Source organism: Microcaecilia unicolor, chromosome 9, assembly GCF_901765095.1.
Source record: "Microcaecilia unicolor chromosome 9, aMicUni1.1, whole genome shotgun sequence".
Taxonomy (NCBI): domain Eukaryota; kingdom Metazoa; phylum Chordata; class Amphibia; order Gymnophiona; family Siphonopidae; genus Microcaecilia; species Microcaecilia unicolor.
Genome location: NC_044039.1, coordinates 210,398,931 through 210,419,635, shown reverse-complemented (window position 1 = coordinate 210,419,635; position 20,705 = coordinate 210,398,931). Strand labels below are relative to the sequence as shown.

Here is a 20,705-nt window from a genome sequence, read left to right as displayed (position 1 = left end):
AGAAGCGCATTTCAGTTGCAACGTTATTTCCTTATACTTACATCACAATATAACACAAATAACTTCCCCACCATATCTACCCCAAACTTTTCCCTCCCCGTCTCTAACACTCTGAAAATTCTTGGAGTTACCATAGATCGACATCTCACACTTGAAAGCCATGTGAAGAATAGAACTAAGAAAATGTTCCACTCCATGTGGAAACTCAAAAGAGTAAAAACTTTCTTCCCAAGGGCCATTTTCCGAAATCTGGTACAAATCGATGGTACTAAGTCACCTGGACTACTGCAATGCACTTTACGCTGGATGTAAAGAACAGATTATCAAGAAACTTCAAACTGCCCAAAACACCGCAGCCAGACTCATATTTGGAAAAACGAAACATGAAAGTGCAAAACCCTTAAGAGAGAAGTTACATTGGCTCCCTCTTAAAGAACGTATCACGTTCAAGATCTGCACGATAGTTCATAAAATCATTTACGGAGACGCCCCGTCATACATGCACGACCTAGTGGACCTCCCACCCAGAAATGCCAAAAGATCTGCCCGTACTTTTCTTCATTTACACTTCCGCAGTTGCAAGGGATTAAAATACAAACTAATACATGCATCCAGCTTTTCTTACATGAGCTCGCAGTTGTGGAATACACTACCAAAATACTTAAAAACAATTAATGAAATAACCAACTTTCGCAAATCGTTAAAAACTTCTCTCTTCACTAAAGCTTACCACAAGAATCCATAACTAACCACAACATACCACCACGACTTCATGACTATGACTGTCTCCTTTCTATAACTGTTTGATTATATTGACACTAGTAAAAAAAGCCCCGTTTCTGATGCAAATGAAACGGGGGCTAGCAAGGTTTCCTTCTGTGTGCATGTGGGAGTGTGTGTGTCCCTGCCCTCTGCCCTCTCTCCCTTCCCCTGTGCTGTCTGTCCCCTCCCCGCTCGGAGTGGAGTCCTTCAGTGTTAAGTTTCCTGCTGCGTTTGTGTTACAGAGATAGTGAGGGCTTCTGCCCTCTCTCCCCTCCCCCCTCTGAGTCCTTCACTGTTACAGAGAGAGCGATTTGATTTCGTGCTTTGCTGTGTTTTCCTTCACTGTTTGTGTTACAGAGAGAGCGAGGGCGGGGCAGACACTCATGGGGAAACCGGATATCTCTCCCCCTTCACACTTCTGGCTGGTGGCTTCATTTAGAACGTTGGTGGTGCCTTTTATATATAGAGATGTGAACCTTGTTATTCTTAACATCTTTGTAACACCAATTGTATTTTGTACCCTGAAATGGCAATGCCATTACAGGTATTTGTAAGCCACATTGAGCCTGCAAACAGGTGGGAAAATGTGGGATACAAGTGCAATAAATAAATAAATAAAATAAATTTTGAGGACCCAGTGCAAAACCTCAATGCTATAAAAGTATGTACTTGTGTAAGAATGTTCTGCCAAAAGAACGTTGTAATCAAGCCTCAGTTGTATTTTGATTAGAGGAATCCAGTTCAGTGAATTCAGACACAAACTAATCCAGTTTGCTTCCTTCAGCGGGTAAAAACAAGCAACTGACACATTTCCTGTCTATGAACTCTTGGATAAGGAAATTCAACAAACCGCTGTGCTTTTAAAAGCCTGAGTTCTTCATTCAGCCTCTTAATGGGCCGATGCTCAGAACTCCGGCGCTATTTGGAACAGCACCTGATCAGTACCGGGGGAGCAGCACAGAAAAACAGCTCCGCGAAACTCAGCCGTAAAAAGGTGCAAATGCTTTGTGAGCTGTTTGACTGAAAGCATGGGGGAGGAACATGTCTGGTGCATCCACACAAGAGTTTTGCAGTAAGCACAGCTCTTACACGTATGTACCAGGTAAACCTGGAAGCAAAGCATACATCAGCACTGTTCTTCTGTTCCTTTAAATATACGCTTTTCAACAATTTCACCTGAAAAGCTTATATTTTAAGCATTGAAAACAGGTACCAATGTGTGGTTTCACTTTCATAAGAGTAGCCATACTGGGTCAGACCAATGTAGGGTTACCATATTTTGTCCCCCCAAAAGAAGGACACATGCCCCGCCCCCACCACACACCCGCCCCACCCCTTTCACACCCTTGCTCCGCCCCCTGTCACATTTTTCCCCTCCCCCCTGTCACACACCCCGTCACTCCCCCTTCCCCGTCACCCCCCTCCCCTTACTACTGCCCTGGTGGTCTAGTGACCTCTTCAGGGCAGGAAAGAGCCCCCTCCTTCCTGCCTGGAGCGATGCCCTGCATGCATACTTCTTGTTGCTGATCTCGGCGCCGATTCAAAATGGCCGCCGAGAGTTGAAGTGACCTCGCGAGACTTTAACTCTCGGCGGCCATTTTGAATCGGCGCCGAGATCAGCAACAGGAAGGATGCATGCAGGGCAGCGCTCCAGGCAGGAAAGAGGGGGCTCTTTCCTGCCCCAAAGGCGGAAGAGGTCACTAGACCACCAGGGCAGTATTAAGTAAGGGGAGGGGAGGCTAACAATCTGCCCATTGTCCGGATTTCTGGACAAACAGGCAGGCTGGTGGGCCGTCCACACCCGCGAGCCTGCCCGTTTGTCCAGAAATCCGGACAAACGGGCAGATTGGCAAAACCCACCCGGTTGCCCGGACATGTCCTCAAAAAGAGGACATGTCCGGGTAAATCCGGACATATGGTAACCCTAGACCAATGGTCCATCTTGCCCAGTATCCTGTTTTCCAAACAGTGGCCAAGTCAGGTCACAAGTACCTGGCAGAAACCCAAATCATGGCAACACTCCATACAACAAATCCCAGGGCAAGTAGTTGCTTCCCATGTCTGTCTCAATAGCAGACTTTTCCTCCAGGAATTTGTCTCAACCTTTTTTAAACCCAAAACTCCTCCACCTGAAAGTTGTCCTGCAAAGCAACGGTCTTATCTGGGAGTTGAACCCAGGACCTCTCACACCCAAGGTGAGAATCATACCCCTAGACCAACGAGCCACTGGTTTGCTCTGACTCACATACATTTGTCTCTCACTACCAGTGCTTAGAGGCTTGCACGAGCGTCCTTCGGCTTTCAAATTAAATAAAAACTGGCAGCTTTTAAAGAAAAAATCATGGGAAATCCTCTCCTCAAACACCCCAACATGTGCTCCAAACTAGTGTTAGGTTTTTGGTGGTAAGGGCGGTTTTGCTTCCTGTGCTGTTCTCGGAGTATTGGGAGGGATTAGGAAATGACCTCCACCGTTTGGCTACAACTGCATGTTATTTGTGCTAATCTTTGGTGCGGCCTCTAGCGCCGGCGTTGGGTTTTGAAAATCGGCCCCTAAATGTTTAAAGAAAGTATCTTTCAAATAAAAAGCCATTGTAAGTATGACACAGGAAACGATATGACAGACACCCCAAACTGATGAGAACCCTATTCAACTTGTCCCATGAGCTGTGAAATTTGGAAGGGCTGTAGGAACTGAGCAAAATCAGATTCCAGTGGGACAGTGCCCCGAGCTATTCAGAATTATTCCTTCTGATAGCCAGAGAAAAACCCTGAAGATCAAATATCTTCAGATATCTGCCTATTTATACAGCTCAGGAATTTTGCAGATTTCAGACCAAGGGGGATTTGCTACTGCTTTGGTCACACAGCAGAACTGAAACCTAGATTTATCAACAATTTTGTCCCATTCTGTGTCTATGAGAAAAACAAAACAAAAAAGCCTCGACGAATGAGGTCTTTGGGGAAGAAAGTGGTGAGTTGCTGCTCCGACACTTTTGTGGGCATGTAACAATAAAAACATTTTTTCTTTTCAAGTCAATTTGTTTTATGTATCAATACTACTACAATTACTAATGCTCCGTATATCAGTACTCCGTATATCAAAACCTCCACCCCCATATATATGCAGATGACGTCACAATCTACATCCCGTTCAAACATGATCTACGTGAAATCACCAACAAGATCAACCAAAGCCTCCAAATAATGCACACCTGGGCAGATGCGTTCCAACTAAAACTAAATGCAGGAAAAACACAATGCCTTGTACTCACATCACAACATAATACAAAACACTTCTCTACCATAACACCACCATACTGTTCTCTCCCGGTCTCAAAAAACTTAAAAATTCTTGGAGTCACCATTGATCGAAACCTCACTCTCGATGACCACGTGAAAAACATGATGAAAAAGATGTTCTACTCCATGTGGACACTTAAAAGAGTAAAACCTTTCTTCCCAAGATACATCTTCCGGACCCTGTAATAAGTCAATGGTAATAAGTCATCTGGACTACTGCAACGCACTATACGCAGGCTACAAAGAACAGATTATCAAAAAACTACAAACTGCCCAGAATACAGCTGCCAGACTCATATTTGGAAAAACTAAATATGAAAGTGCAAAACCTTTGAGAGAGAAGCTTCACTGGCTCCCACTTAGAAAATGCATTATGTTCAAGATCTGCACGATTGTACACAAAATCATCCACAAAGACGCCCCAATCTACATGCTAAACCTCGTGGACTTGCCTCCAAGAAACGCCACAAGATCATCCCGCAAATTTCTCGACCTGCACTTCCCCAGTTGTAAAGGACTAAAGTACAAGCAGATGCATGCGACCACATTCTCGTACCTGGGCACACAAGTGTGGAATGCACTGCCTACAGACCTGAGAACAATCGGCGAAACAACTATCTTTCGCAAATCTCTTAAGACATATCTCTTCAGCAAGGCATACAATGAGAACTAAGCCACAATAATCCACACGACAACCCACTCAATTAAGATAATTCATCTACTATAACTACCTAAATCACTCCTCTCCTTCTACCCTAATTTAACCTCTACACAACATTAAATGTATATGTCACCTTGCAATGACAATGTTAACAAAACTCTATAAGCCACATTGAGCCTGCAAATAGGTGGGATAATGTGGGATACAATTAGCGGCAGACTGGAACGCCCCCCCCCCCCCCCAGGATCACAGCACCATTCATATGCAAGCACCATACATAGGCAGGGTCACATATCGTTACTGAAAGTTCCATAAGAATGAATTTAAAAAACCATACATGATCTCAGAATGTCCAAAAGGTCAGGAGAGCGATTATTTGCCAGCTTTGAAATTTAAGCACAGTGTTGTCTCCAGAGGAAGCTGATGCGAAACGGGTCCGCACCTCGAATATGGTGTACAATTCTGGTCGCCGCATCTCAAAAAAAGATATAGTGGAGTTAGAAAAGGTGCAGAGAAGGGCGGCGAAAATGATAAAAGGGATGGGACGACTTCCCTATGAGGAAAGGCTAAAGCGGCTAGGGCTCTTCAGCTTGGAGAAAAGGCGGCTGAGGGGAGATATGATAGAGGTCTATAAAATGATGAGTGGAGTTGAACGGGTAGATGTGAAGCGTCTGCTCAAGCTTTCCAAAATTACAATGGACTAGGGGGCATGCGATGAAGCTACAATGTAGTCAATTTAAAACGAGTCGGAGAAAATGTTTCTTCACTCAACGTGTAATTAAACTCTGGAATTCGTTGCCAGAGAATGTGATAAAGGCGGTTAACTCGGAGTTTTAAAAAGGTTTGAACGGCTTTCTAAAGGAAAAGTCCATAGACCGTTATTAAATGGACTTGGGGAAAATCCACTATTTCTGGGATAAGCAGTATAAAATGTTTTGTACTTTTTTGGGATCTTGCCACTGTTGGAAACAGGATGCTGGGCTCGATGGACCTTTGGTCTTTCCCAGTATGGCAATACTTATGTACTTATTTGTGCAATGAAACAAAAATAAAAATACAAGTTATGCTGGCTTGCGATATGGAACAAGCATAGGCTTTCCAAAATGCTATAAGTAACCACAAAAGACACAAGAAAATGTTGCACTTATTGTATATCAGGTTGAGTGTGAATGCTAAGTGACCTAAAGGAAGAAGCGAGGGAGGAACAACAAAAAAAAATGTGAGTGAAAAGAACAGAAAACAGGAAAACCAAAGTTGTGTTAACACCCTGAAATTTGACGTCAGTCGAAAACCCGAATGAAAAAAGGGGGGGGGGAGAGAAAAATGGTGTCGGCTAAACATGTTTAAAAATTGTATTAAAAAAAAAATCGGATCAGAACCTGTCTTAAAAGGAAGCAAAGAGTATCCTGGGTCCTGATAGGGGGGGAATGAGCATTAATTACAACATGAATAGAGAGACAAAAAACTAGTTCGCTAATGGATAAAAATGCAAAAGACTCATAGATCGAGATAACTAGTACTTGTGCCCATTCGATTAAAAACAGAGAAGATATGCTGAAAAGCGTGATAATGATGAGGGTTGTGCCGATGACACAAAACGTATTAAGAAGCCGTGCTACTGAATTAAAAAGTTGTATAAAAATGATCTATACAAAGGTAAATGAGACCTACCAAGGACTATAAACGCGCAATAGCTCTGTCGGCAAACCGCCAGAAGAAAAACAGGAGGTACTAAGGCGTCAGTTATTTAAGTGATAGAAAATGCGCCAAAAAATAGGAATCCTGAAGCAATTAAAAAATAAAATAAGCAAGTTGTGAAAAAGGTAGAACAATGGTCAATTGGAGACATTAACGCAACATCTGCACAAAACTAAAAAAAGAAGAAAAAAATAATAAAAAAAATAAAAATAAACAAGAAACGTCTGTGAGATCAGGTGTCAAAACAAAAAAAGTGTCTGTAAAAAAGGGATGAGGAGTGGGTTAGAAAGAAAAGAAGGAACCGTGAAGAAAAAGTGAAGAAGAGGAAACCCGGTGCTGGGAACTGGGACAAAACATCAACTCACATGATAGAGTATGAGCTAAAAAAAAACAATATGGAAAAAGTGTAGCCACTTACGTTTAATGGACTTGCAAAATGGATCAAAACCACATTTCTGGAGAAAATGTGATCAAAAGAAGTCAAAAGTAATATACACTATTTTAAAAGTTGCATGGAAAAAAGATGACTAAGTACATGAGGCTTCCTCCACCAAAGTCGAGGTTGTACCGGCCTGGGTGGCAGTCAACATTGGTACTGCATGCGACACCGGCGCCAGAGGCCACACCGCAGGCTGAGGGCCAAGCGAGGCCACAACAGGAGGTACGGCAGACGCTTTTGATTCGTAACCACTTGTAACCACTCGCCTCCACCTACCCTCCTCTCTTCCTTCCCGTTCACATTAATTGATTTGATTACTTTATTTATTTTGTGTCTATTAGATTGTAAGCTCTTTGAGCAGGGACTGTCTTTCTTCTATGTTTGTGTAGCGCTGCGTATGCCTTGTAGCGCTATAGAAGTGATAAATAGTAGTAGTAGTAGTAGTCTCTTGTAACCAGAGCTAATATTGTGATGTCATAATGCCTCAGGCCACCAATAAGAGCCAACCTCATCAGTGATGTCACAATGGCTTGATTGTCCTATACTTGGCTCACTTTTATTACATAGCTCTTTGAGCAGGGACTGTCTTTCTTCTATGTTTGTGCAGCGCTGCGTATGCCTTGTAGCGCTATAGAAATGCTAAATAGTAGTAGTAGTAGTCTCTTGTAACCAGAGCTAATATTGTGATGTCATAATGCCTCAGGCCACCAATAAGAGCCAACCTCATCAGTGATGTCACAATGGCTTGATTGTCCTATACTTGGCTCACTTTTATTACATAGCTCTTTGAGCAGGGACTGTCTTTCTTCTATGTTTGTGCAGCGCTGCGTACGCCTTGTAGCGCTATAGAAATGCTAAATAGTAGTAGTAGTACCGACATACACCGTTGCATGAGGCCATCCAGCGGTTCAGGTAACAAGGCCTGTTTATGCTAATCAAGGGCTGACATCGGAAAAGCTGGGACACCGGCTCAGGCACAGGTTGCAGAACTGGCTGCTCGGAGACCGGCGCGCTGGCACTTCTTCAATGGAGGGGGAGCAATCCTCCCGGCGCCAATGCTTCTCAGGTGCCAATTCTCATGACACCCCGGAGCTCCTGGCACCATGCATCGAGGAAGACCGGTGCCATTGCTTCTTAGCCTTTGCCCGAAGACCGGCACAGAGACTCCTTGGTACCAACAAGAATGACATCAAATCTTCACGTCGCCTCAGGGTTGGGTCCACTGGCCGATCCCGGGGACCCTGTCTAGCAGACGGCATCAAGACAGGTGGAGACCCACTTGACGCACTACTGCTCCCAGCGTTCATAGGTCTCAAAGCAGCCATACCTGGGACTGATGCTCCAGATGCAGTGTTCAACGCCGATGCCGCTGAGCCCAATGTCGATGCAAGCGTCGAAGACTTGGATCTAGCTCCAAAAATCTTTTCCCTTTGAGCCTCTCTGGACACCTAAGTTCTCTTGTGCATACACAGACAGAGGACAGAGTTGGCAGGGCTCTATGGTCGGGCCCTAAGCACTGAAGACACCAAAAATGGGTGTCTGCACCAGAGATGGTCCAATCGCACCGGGCACAGAGATTAAAGCCACTGGGAACTTTAGATGACATGGACGGAAAAACTTCCACAGTGAAATCAAACAAACAGCTCAATGGTGCCGGAAAAAGGGGCAAGGCACTGAGAAAAAAGAAAATGGGAAAAACCCGGCCGGAGTCGAGGCCTAAACGCAGCCTACTGACCGGAAAATAAAGGAAACAAAAAAAAAGGCAAAATAACTAAAAAAATATTAAGGGAAGAGAGGAAAAGGGGACCCGAAGACAAGCAAAAGAAAAAAATCTTAGCCAAAAGGCACCAAAAAAGCACTCTGACTGGGTGCGTGAAGAGACACCAACCGCCCCCCCCCCCCCCCAAAAAAAAAACAAAAAACATAGCCCTATCTCTTGGATCCTGAGCATGCACTTCTGAAAATACTACCCTAGAGGTTCAAGATTTCAGCTTTCTACCTAAGAGCCTAAATTTGGCTTCCAGAACCTCCCTCCCACATTTTCCTGTATCACTGGTACCCACCTGTACCAAGATGGCAGGCTCCTCCCTAGCAGTGTGTAAAATCTTATCTAGGTGACACACAATATTCACGTCCACCATCCACCTACATGCCTAATGATTGACTCTCCAACTACAACAGCTATCGTAAGCCTTCCCTCCTGGGAAGAAGTCCCTGGAGACAAATCCTGGGTGCAAGAGAATACTACATACCCCAGAGGACTAGCACTTAAGTGCATATTCAACATGTACATGCGTGCACCAGTGGCGTAGCCAGACTTTGGCGGGAGGGGGGTCCAGAACCTGAGGTGAGGGGGAACATTTTAGCCCCCCCCCCCCGGGTTGGCGGTAGGAGGGGGGTCGAGAGAGTCATCGGCAGGGGGGTCCAGGGCCAAATTTACGGGGGCCCAGGCCCCCCTGGCCCCACGTAAGTACGCCACTGGCGTGTACACATATATGCTAGCATTTTAAACATAGTAGATGACGGCAGAAAAAGACCTGCACGGTCCATCCAGTCTGCCCAAGAAGATAAATTCATATGTGCTACTTTTTTATTTGTACTGTCCTCTTCAGTGCACAGACCGTATAAGTCTGTCCAGCCCTATCCCCGCCTCCCAACCACCAACCCCGCCTCCCAACCACCAGCTCTGGCACAGACCCTATAAGTCTGCCCAGCACTATCCCTGCCTCCCACCACCGGCTCTGGCACAGACCGTATAAGTCTGGCCAGCCCTATCCCCGCCTCCCAACCACCAGCTCTGGCACAGACCCTATAAGTCTGCCCAGCACTATCCCTGCCTCCCACCACCAGCTCTGGCACAGACCGTATAAGTCTGCTCAGCACTATCCCTGCCTCCCACCAAATACATATCTCAACCACATCAGAGATAATCGGAAAAACATTAACAATAAAATAGGAAATCATACAAACATTTTTAAGAAAATACACATCAATCTTTCGCCCACCAATCAGGAAACCAGGAATCCAAGATATATGAAATATTTATTCAGGAAAAAACAGGCAGAAGCTCCCTCCAATTGCTGTCCCCCTGCCTGCCATACACATTCAGGAATTAGTTATGACATTCACATCCACCTTAGCTTCTAGAAAATCAATTAGCTGCTGGGAGTCAAAAAATTGAAACTGTTTACCTTCATGCAATACAAAACACAAGCAAGGAAAACGTAATATAAAGTTAGCTCCTAAAACTAACACTCTAGGCTGTAGGGTCAAAAAAGCCTTACGTCTCATCTGTGTTACTCCAGAAAGATCAGGAACTATGCGCCCTTTTGAACCCCCCAAAAAAGCGTCTCCAAATGTCTAAGGAAAGTTTCAGAACTGCACTTTGATCAGGTTCCAAGACAAAAGTAACCAACATAGGAGTTCTCTGTGTAATCACGTCTAAAGAGGTTTCCAAAAAGGAGGTAAGATTCATATTGTCCACTTCTCGCTTATGAGAGATTCTCCCATAGATCTTCCCGAGATCCAGATATACTGAGCTCGAGTAATAGGGGGTAATGAATCTCCAGCCATCCCCAGGACCTCAATTAGATATTTTTTAACCATATCCAAAGAAGCGATCAAAGGTGATCTGGGGAAGTTGAGGAATCTCAAATTAGGTCTTCTAACCTGGTCTTCCAGGTATTCTAAACGTCGATGTAAGAAATTTTTGTCCTTAATTGAGACAGCCTCTACATTCTCCAAAGTTTGTATTCTAGATTCCAAACTTTCAACCTTCAAGGACTACTGAGCAGTTACCTGTGCTTGAATCAAGACCGCTTCAGATATAGCTTTAATATCTTTAGTTTCCTCATCACAGTCAGTAAGGAACAGTGAGTGTCATAAATCATATCCCAAAGTGACTCTAAAGTCACTAGGGCTGGTTTAGTTATGCCACAAGATGGTAAAGGAGAGAGAGATTGGCTTTCCACCTGGGATTGAGTACTCAATTTCAGAAGGAAGTATCTTTAAAGTTAATTGAATGGTAGTCTCTTGCCCAGGGGCCATGGTCTCCTTTACTTACTGACAATGACTTCCCTCCTTGCAAATCTGGCTCCATGGCATTTGCCTCCCCGGCTGCAAGAACATCAACAGCATTCTCCCTCCCCAGCTGCGGTGGAGCCGTACGTTCGACGGGACTCAGGGAAGCCCCGTCCGCGCTGCTCACTGACGCCAAAGCGTCAATTCGTGCAGAGGGACCGCAGAGGCTCCAAAAGAATCCAGCGTCATCTGCCTCATTGCTGGAACTGTACTGGGAGTCGAGGGAAGCTCCCTAACCTTCCCTCTCCGCTTGCCCATCGAACCCCACCGGCTGGGAGACACTCTGAGGAAAGCGCACTGGAACTTTCAGGGGAGCAACAGCAGGTGCGTCTGCCTCAAATTGCCATCTTGGATTTGTCCCAGCATTCTAAACATTTTATGTGCGTAACTATAAGCACTGACTATAGAATTACCCGCAAAGAAACCTACGACCAAGTTAGAAGAAGGTGCCTATATTAACACACACACTTTCTCTCTCTTATATTTACATGCTCCACAGATGTTGAAGATGTGTGAATGGATTCTATCTAAAATATACAAGTACATCATACTTTGCCCAAACAACACCTGCAGGAATGCCAATACATGGTCTTTCTCAGCATGTCCACATAAAAATTAATGTGCAGTCATGGAATTTTACAAAAACCCTTTCTGCAGAAAAAGGTTTATAACATTATCCCCACATGCGCTTTTAATTTTATTTTTTTAATGAACACAAATGGTTTTACTTGCATTTTGTTCTTCTGAGCACTCCTAATTTATTAATGACATTTTCATTGCTTAGCAAACATGACTTTTTTTAATTCACCTTTTACTGGTTCAAATTTTATCATCATTTTCAAATATCGGAATAGCCGTTTTCAAAACCAAGCAGAACCCTCCGATATAATAAACGCTGTTGGGAAGAGCTGTTTAACTCTTTGCTCCGCTTCCCCCATATCCTTTTTCTAACCTTTTGATATTTTGCAATATAGTTAAGGAGAGCATGAATCTGAAGAGATTTTGGCCAAATGACCTTGATATGACAGATGCCTTCTGCAAGCTTTCTCCTAGCATCTGCTGAAACCTGAGAACACAATGGGTTTTTCTGCAGGAAATAGTGATGACATGCAGACTTTTTTCTGTGAAGGGAGAGGAAGAACTAGAGCAGGGTGTCCATGTGGTTTCCATAGCAACCATGTCTCCACTTCTCCCGCGCTTCCTGTATCTAAGTTTCTGCACCAGTGAAAGGCTGAAGCTTTGAATCACTGGAGCTACCGATTCACAAAATTGCAAACCTGGCCTAATTCCACACTGCACTGGAATGCAAGTTGAAAACCAGGGGCTAGGCAAAAAGTGGAGAGTGAGGGGCAGGCTGGGAACAAGGGAACTCTGGGTTCAAATCCCAACATGGTAGCTTGTGATCTTGAGCAAGCCACTTACTTAACCCTCCATTGCCTCGGGTACACATTTACCAGTCAATATTCAGCAGGAAGCAATCAGTGTTATTTTAAAGGCCGACTGTTGCCGGCTAAATTAAAATTCAATGCCGGGCCATGTCCAGCTCTCACCGGACATGTGGTAGCTGCAGGGAGTTAGGCGGATCCTGGCTAATAAGACATTTAGTATGGCCCTGACTGAATGTCAGTCAGGACTCACATAACCCCTCCCACCCCACCTTAACACGTTCTCCCTCCAACCCCCAAGTCAGAATAGGCCGCCTGAGAATACCTGAAGAGGCTTGGTGATCTTCTAGTCAAAGGGGCAGAATCAAACCCCACTCGCTCTTGCAGCTGCTGATATAAAATGGCCGCCACGACCTCTAGCGGTAGACTCAAGGTACTACCACTAGAGGTTGACCTCCTGTCAGGGCTTATTAAGACTAGCATCAATGCATACCGAGAAAAACCTCACACTTAAGTCTCTGTAACTGTTTCATACATGCACGCCCGAGTACACCACTGCTTTTTATCACTATCCAATCTAGTCTGTTTCAAAGTCCGTTTTAAGGCCCTTCTTTAACTCTTCCACCTTTACTTCAGGAAGTAGGTGACAGCCTGGCTCTTCTCCCAAGTCTGTGATAGACAAAGTAACTGACTAGTTACTTGCTTACAACACACACCTTTTATGACTCCATGTACATTTTTTTTTTTGTTAGTCACATTTATCAAAACTCCTGTTAACCCTCACATCTCTCTGTCTATGTTCCACCTCCACTTACCCCTTGTGCTATCTATTAAGATATTTTAATGTGTGTTGTGTTGACACTGGAGGTAGCATATTATGTTAAAAAGAGGGGCATAATCGAACGGATCTATTTTGGCAGCGGTGCAACAGCTGGTCGGAACCGTATTATTGAAAAAGATGGCCGGCCACCTTTTTTTCCGATAATATGGTTTAGCCCAGCCAAATGCCAGAGTTCGCCGGGTTTGAGATCGGCGGTTTTGTTTTTCAGCGATAATGGAAAAAAATGCCGGCCATCTCAAACCCGGCGAAATCCAAGGCATTTGGTCATGGGAGGAGCCAGCATTTTTTGTGCACTGGTCCCCCTCACATGCCAGAACACCAACTGGGCACCCTAGGGGGCACTTCTAAAAAATTTTTTTTTAATACAAAAAAAAGCTCCCAGGTGCATAGCTCCCTTACCTTGGGTGCTGAGCCCCCCAAATCCCCCCCCCAAACCCACTCCCCACAACTCTACACCATTACCATAGCCCTTATGGGTGAAGGGGGGCACCTACATGTGGGTAGAGTGGGGTTGGAGGGTTTAACATTTACCACCACAAGTGTAACAGGTGGGGGGGAGGATGGGCCTGGGTCCACCTGCCTGAAGTGCACGGCACCCATTAAAAACTGCTCCAGGGACTTGCATACTGCTGTCAGGGAGCTGGGTATGACATTTGAGGCTCGCATACAGGCTGGTAAAAAAAGGTTTTGATTTGTATTTTTTTAGTGTGGGAGGGGGTTGGTGACCACTATGGGACTACGGGGAAGTCATCCCCCATTCCCTTCGGTGGTCATCTGGTCAGTTGGGGCACCTTTTTGAGGCTTGGTCATGAAAATAAAAGGACCAAGTAAACCCGACGAAATACTGATGAATGCCGCTTTTTTTTCCATTATCCACGAAAGCCGGCCATCTGGTAGCCACGCCCATGTCCCGCCTTCGCTACGCCGCTGGCATGCTCCCTTGAACTTTCGCCGGAGAGGTGACGGGAAAGCGGCGATGCTGTCAAAAAAGCTGCTTTCGATTATACCGATTTCGCCACTTTTGAGAGCTCGCCGGCCATCTCCCGATTTATGTCGGGAAATGGCTGGCAATCACTTAAAAAAATAAGCCTGAAAGTGAACTGTTAATTGAACGTATTTTTTTTTACTGCTTTAATCACATGTTGTCTATGTCCAGATTATTCTTGCTGTACTCTGCCTTGGGTGAATTTCTTCAAAAATAAATAAATATACCATCCTTTACAATTACTGTCCTTCGCCAGAACTCTACGAACCAGGACAATCTCATCCAGGGCAGACCAGTCTCTTCACAGCAACTATCATACCATCCTTCCACTGACTATCCAAGGGGAAAGATCTCCTCACCCCAAACCTTTGCCTTCCATACCGCCCTATCACTTCTTCCCAAAATTTCACCCTACATTGACCACCCTCCCCTTTATATAAGCCTTATCTTAAAAACTACTCCAAAATGATCTGTCCAAGGAACTGAGTAATCTCTTGCACAATACAGCTCATCAATATCTGTTGACCACCAGAAACAAAGCCAGGGTTTAACAACTGACTATCACAGCAAGCTGGCCCTGTAACCACTATTCCCTCTAAGCTGAGCGCGAGTCCTCCACCTACAGTTTTGCCAGTGGGGGGTGCTCTTTCACTATCACATTTTCAACAGTGAGGGACAGGCAAGCTTGCAGGACTACTACTACTACTTATCACTTCTATAGTGCTACAAAGCATACACAGCACTATACACCATACATGAAAAGACAGTCCCTGCTCAAAGAGCTCACTAAATATGGAATGTTGCTAGTGGAATAGCAGCATTCCGTGTAGAATCTCAAATAGTAGCAACAGAATCTCCAATAGTAGCAACATTCCATGTAGAATCTCAAATAGTAGCAACATTCCATGTAGAATCTCAAGTAATAGCAACATTTCATGTTCCACTGCACTAACCACTAGGCTACTCCTCCACTAGCAACATTCCATGTAGAAGTCGGCCCTTGCAGATCAGCAATGCGGCCGTGCAGGCTTCTGTTTCTGTGAGTCTGACGTCCTGCATGTATGTGCAGGACGTCAGACTCACAGAAAGAGAAGCCTGCGCAGCCGCGTTGCTGATCTTCATGGGCAGGCTTCTATATTACTACTACTACTTATCACTTCTATAGCGCTACAAGGCATACGCAGCGCTGTACACCATACATGAAAAGACAGTCCCTGCTCAAAGAGCTCACAATCTAAATAGGACAGGCAAACAGACAGAACAACTAAGAGGTAAGGGAATTAAAGAGGGTGGGGATAAAAGGGTACAGGACAAGTGAGTAGTGGTTAGGAGTCAAAAGCAGCGTTAAAGAGGTGGGCTTTTAGCCTGGATTTGAAAACGGACAAAGACGGGGCTAGACGCACAGGCTTGGGAAGTCGATTCCAGGCTTGGGGTGCAGCGAGATAAAAGGAACGGAGTCTGGAATTAGCAGTAGAAGAGAAGAGGACAGACAGGAGAGATTTATCTACAGAGTGGAGTACACGAGGGGGGGGCGTAGGGAGAGAGAAGAGTGGAGAGGTAGAGGGGAGCGGCAGAATGAATGCACGTATAGGTCAGCAACAGAAGTTTGTATTGAATGCGGAAACGAATAAGGAGCCAGTGAAGTGACTTGAGGAGGGGCCTAATGTGAGCATAGAAACTCTGGCGGAAAATGAGTTGCGCAGCAGAGTTTTGGACCGATTGAAGAGGAGAGAGATGGCTAAGTGGAAGGCCGGTGAGAAGCAGGTTGCAATAATCTAGGCGAGAGGTGACAAAGAGTGTGGATAACCTGACTGTCCCTAGCGATTGAAAAGACAGTATTGAACCACCACCCCCTACTGGTAGCAATGCACTTGGAGGACTCCTGCTCAGCTTAGAGGGATCAGTGCCTAGAACAATTTGTACTAAATTGGCAGAATCTCTGTATATAAAACGCACCTCCAACATTCTATGAAGCCTCCACAACTCCCAACGTTCTAAATGCATGGTGGTGAAACCCACATCTCCTGAATTGACATCACGTACTTCCGGGTTCGTCACAAGCAGAAGTGACCAACCACACGAGGTTTCTCGGCTTCAGAATGTTGGAGGTGCATTCTATTACATAGGATTGGTCAGTTCATTGAAGCACAGCCAGAGCTCAGTGTCCTGCACAGTAACACTCAGACACCAGAGAGAGAGAGAAGGGGAGCCTGAAACAAGAGAGAGGGAGGGAGAGAGGGAGGGCCTGACACAAGAGACGGGGGGGGGGGGAGAGTTATCTCTGTCACACACACACTCTCTCTCTCTCACAGTCAATGTTTTTCTCTCTCTCACTCTCACACACTCTATGTCTCACACTGTATCACATTCACTCTCTATGTGTCACACAGTCACTCACACACTCTCTTGGTCTCATACACTCAGTCTCACAGAGTCTGTGTCTCACACACACTCTCTCTCTCGCACACACTGTATCTGTGTGAAACACACTCTTTCTCACACTGTGTCTCACATACGCACTTGCACACACTCTCATTCTCACGCACACACTCTCATTCTCACACACACACTCTCATTCTCACACACAGTCTCTCAAACATACACAATCCAAGGTAAACCTTGCTAGCGCCCGTTTCATTTGTGTCAGAAACGGGCCTTTTTTACTAGTTTAAAATAAAAGCTAAAAATAAACGTCAGCGTACCTGCAGAGTCCTCGAAATGCGTATTGAATACTATAAAATCTCTGAAACGAAACCGTAATTAAACTATCTCTTCCCCCAAATGGGGCACATACACTAATAAAACTGCTAACTCATGATTAGTCTTCACAGAACTGCCATATTTTACTCACGCGGCGTTAAAAGATCTCAGCTTTTCCAGATAAAACCAGACACAGCACTCCATGAAATAGCAGATAGAAAAAAAACCAAAAATCACATTTGGGACCAAACTCTGGTCCTTTACCAGTTTCATTTATTATTTAACACAACTTCCTACCTTTGCTGAGCTTCAGCTGAACATTTGTCACAGACTTCCTGCAGAACCTGGTAGCCATTAGCAGACATTAACCCCCGGATTCTATAAAGTTGCACACCCAACCTAATTGAACTTAACTGTTAAATTAAGCACTAGCTGGGCCTTAGGCACCAATAATAGCCCATAAGTGGCGTTAAACATAGATACAGAGGAAAATGTAGGCAGCTAACCAGGGGCATAGCCAGACTTCAGCGGGAGGGGGGTCCAGAGCCCGAGGTGAGGGGGCACATTTTAGCAATCCCCCCCCCCCGGCGCTGCCGCCACTGCCGACACCCCCCGCCGCCAGCACCACCACGAACAACTTTGACCCCCCCCCCCGCCGCCAACCCTCTCAACCCCCGCTGTCACCTACCTTTGCCGGCGGGGACCCCAACCCCCACCAGACGAATTCTTCTTCCTTCGTTTGGTTTCTGAGTCTGACATGCAGGATGTCAGACTCACAGAAACAGAACTAAGCCTTGCGATGGCGACGGCGGGCTGGCGGCGGGAGGGGGGTTGAGAGGGTCGTCGGCAGGGGGGTCCAGGGCCAAATCTACGGGGGCCCAGGCCCCCGTGGCCCCATAGTAGCTACGTCACTGGCTAAGACCATATGGCCTATCCAGTCTGCCCACCCATGCCAATTACTCTCCCTGTCACTCCCTTAAGAGATTCTATATAGACTAGCCGTTGAGCCCGTAAAAACGGGCTGGTATTGGGATTTTCCTTCCTTCCCCCGCCCTCCCCGCGAGGTCACCACCGCTACCGTTTCCCCCCCCCCCCCCCCCCCCCCGAGTCGCCGCCGCCATCCCTCTACCCGGCCTGGGCCCTCTCTCTCTCCGCTACTAAACTTACACATGCATTCGCCGGAACGCAGCACGCACATCAGCTGAGCTGCCGTCGGCCCTTCCTTCTCTGCCTGTGTCCCGCCCTCCTGTGACGTAACGTCAGCGAGGGCGGGACACAGGCAGGGAAGGAAGGCAGACGGCAGCTCAGCTGATGTTCGTGCTGCGTTCCGGCGAATGAATGTGTAAGTTTAGTAGCGGAGAGAGGGCCCGGGCGGGGGGTGTGTGTGTGTGTGGGGGGGGTAACGGTAGCGGCGACCTCAGGTGGACGGGTGGGGGGGGAGCGGTATCAACCTTGGCGGTGCAGTTTCCCTCTCTGTCCCGCCCTCATCATCACGTATTGACGCGGGGGCGGGACAGAGAAGGAAGTCTCTACTGCGCATTTGCGAGTGAGTCGGTCACTCGCCGTTTATATGTTTGATGTCCCAAACTCTCTTGAATTCAGATACTGTTTTCGTCTCCACCAGGAGGCCATTCCACAAATTCACCACCCTTTCCGTGAAGTATTTTCTCAGGTTACTTCCGAGTCTATCCCCTTTCACCTTCATCCTATGCCTCCTCGTTCCAGAGCTTCCTTTCACTTGAATGAGACACACCCCCCCTGTGCATTTATGCTGCGTAAGTATTTAAGTATCTCTATCATATCTCCTCTCTCCTGCCTTTCTTCCAAAGTATACGCTTTATGATGAAGACCACTGACCATTTTAGTAGCTACCCTTTGAACCAACTTCATCTTGTTTACATCTTTTAGAAGGTGGGGTCTCCAGAACGGTGCACAATATTCTAAATGAGGTCTCACCAGAGACTTATAGAGATGCATCATGACCTCCTTTTCCTGCTGGTCATTCCTCTCTCTATTCACCCAAGCTCAGAAAGATCTGGGACATAACACACTGAAAAAATAAAATGGAACCGCAGGGTGAGGGCCCGTGGCTTGGTTCCTAGCACTGTTTTCTGAAACACAGACCACGTAAGCATGAGCAGACCTGCTGCAGAAGTAATAGTAACATAGTAACATAGTAGATGACGGCAGAAAAAAGACCTGCACGGTCCATCCAGCCTGCCCAACAAGACAACTCATGTGTGCTACTTTTTGTGTATACCCTACTTTGATTTGTACCTGTGCTCTTCAGGGCACAGACCGTATAAGTCTGCCCAGCACTATCCCTGCCTCCCACCACCGGCTCTGGCACAGACCGTATAAGTCTGCCCAGCACTATCCCCGCCTCCCAACCACCAGCCCCGCCTCCCACCACCGGCTCTGGCACAGACCATATAAGTCTGCCCCGCACTAACCCCGCCTCCCAACCTCCAGTCCCGCCTCCCACCACCGGCTCTGCTATCCAATCTCGGTTAAGCTCCTGAGGATCCATTCCTTCTGAACAGGATTCCTTTATGTTTATCCCAGGCATGTTTGAATTCCGTTACCGTTTTCCTCTCCACCACCTCCCGCGGGAGGGCATTCCAAGCATCCACCACTCTCTCCGTGAAGAAATACTTCCTGACATTTTTCTTGAGTCTGACCCCCATTCACCCTCATTTCATGTCCTATATGTGTACCATATGTGCTACACCTGTGTAAACGCTGTTATTTACACGTGGATGTTTCTTAAATAATGCCCTAAGCATGCCAAATAATTTCCTCTCTAACATATGTGGGGGGAGGGGGAGGGTTATCCTTAGGAACTTTGGCAGTAACAGCAATTATGCTAAAGGTTAATAACTGTTCTTAACAACAATAACAAGAAATGATTCCACCCAGTCGTGCTTCGTATTACCCAAAATGCAAATTTTCACTGCCTATTAGACGGGCCTCAGATCAGAACAGGCAAAGGGCCGATTACATCTAAAGTATCTTAAAAGCTATACATAGTATCAACATCCTGAACTACGTAAATGATTTGAAATATGTTTTGCAAATCTGGAATTCCTGCTTCTGTTGACAGGATACTATGATGCAACTCCTCTGATTTCCAGCACCGCTTGTCAACGGGTCACCGGAAGAATGAGAAGGCTGAAGTGGGTACAAAACTGATCGACTGAATGGACCAAAAAAAAAGTTTCGATCTTGTTTTTTCCGCCCCAAGGAGGAACCCACTTAAACTTGCCTTCGAAACCAGAATCCCCAGCAAGTTGGTTGTTTCTTTTCCTGAGGGAATTCCCCGTTTCAACCCCGGATAAATTAGCAATCGAGCAAAAAATACACGTTTAAGAAGCAACTGCCCTAAGTGGCAAGCAGCAGTTCAAATGCAAAACTGCCTGAACATTAAGTGTGGCGTCATGAGACAGCCCGAGCCTTGCAGGGCAGGAAATAAGCAAGAGCCATTTTACTTACCTTGCAAGCCTGCTCCTGCCCTTCTGCATTAGTTGCTGCTACACTTGTGCTCTGTTCCCAGTTAATCCGTCCATTCTGGGCTGCTCTATGTTTGGAGGAGCATTTCCTGCAGATAAGGTGCCGTCACAAGGCAGACTCTCTGCCTACACAGCTATCTCTTGTCAATGGCATTGCTACACTGGAGGGACCAGGCCAGATCACTGCTGGGTCCTAAAGCCCACCTTCTTCTCTCAGCCTCTGCAAAGTGTCCCAAGTTCTCTCTCGAATGGAGATTGTCTTATCTAGTTCCAGCTTTGCAAGATAAGTTGAAGGCAAAGTTTTACATACAATGGAGCTTTCAATCACCCCGAGTGCTTCACGCT

At 46.0% G+C, this 20,705-nt stretch overlaps 1 protein-coding gene across 1 annotated transcript in view; it reads right to left on the bottom strand.

Moving 5' to 3' along the window:
• The window catches only part of FOXN3 (forkhead box N3), a 500,879-nt gene extending 480,389 nt beyond the window's left edge, over window positions 1-20,490 (bottom strand). Inside the window, exon 1 of the mRNA XM_030213917.1 lies at window positions 20,344-20,490. The gene's annotated coding sequence lies outside the window, so the exon portion shown is untranslated. The remainder of the gene's footprint in view (window positions 1-20,343) is intronic.
• Window positions 20,491-20,705: the final 215 nt, after the last annotated feature.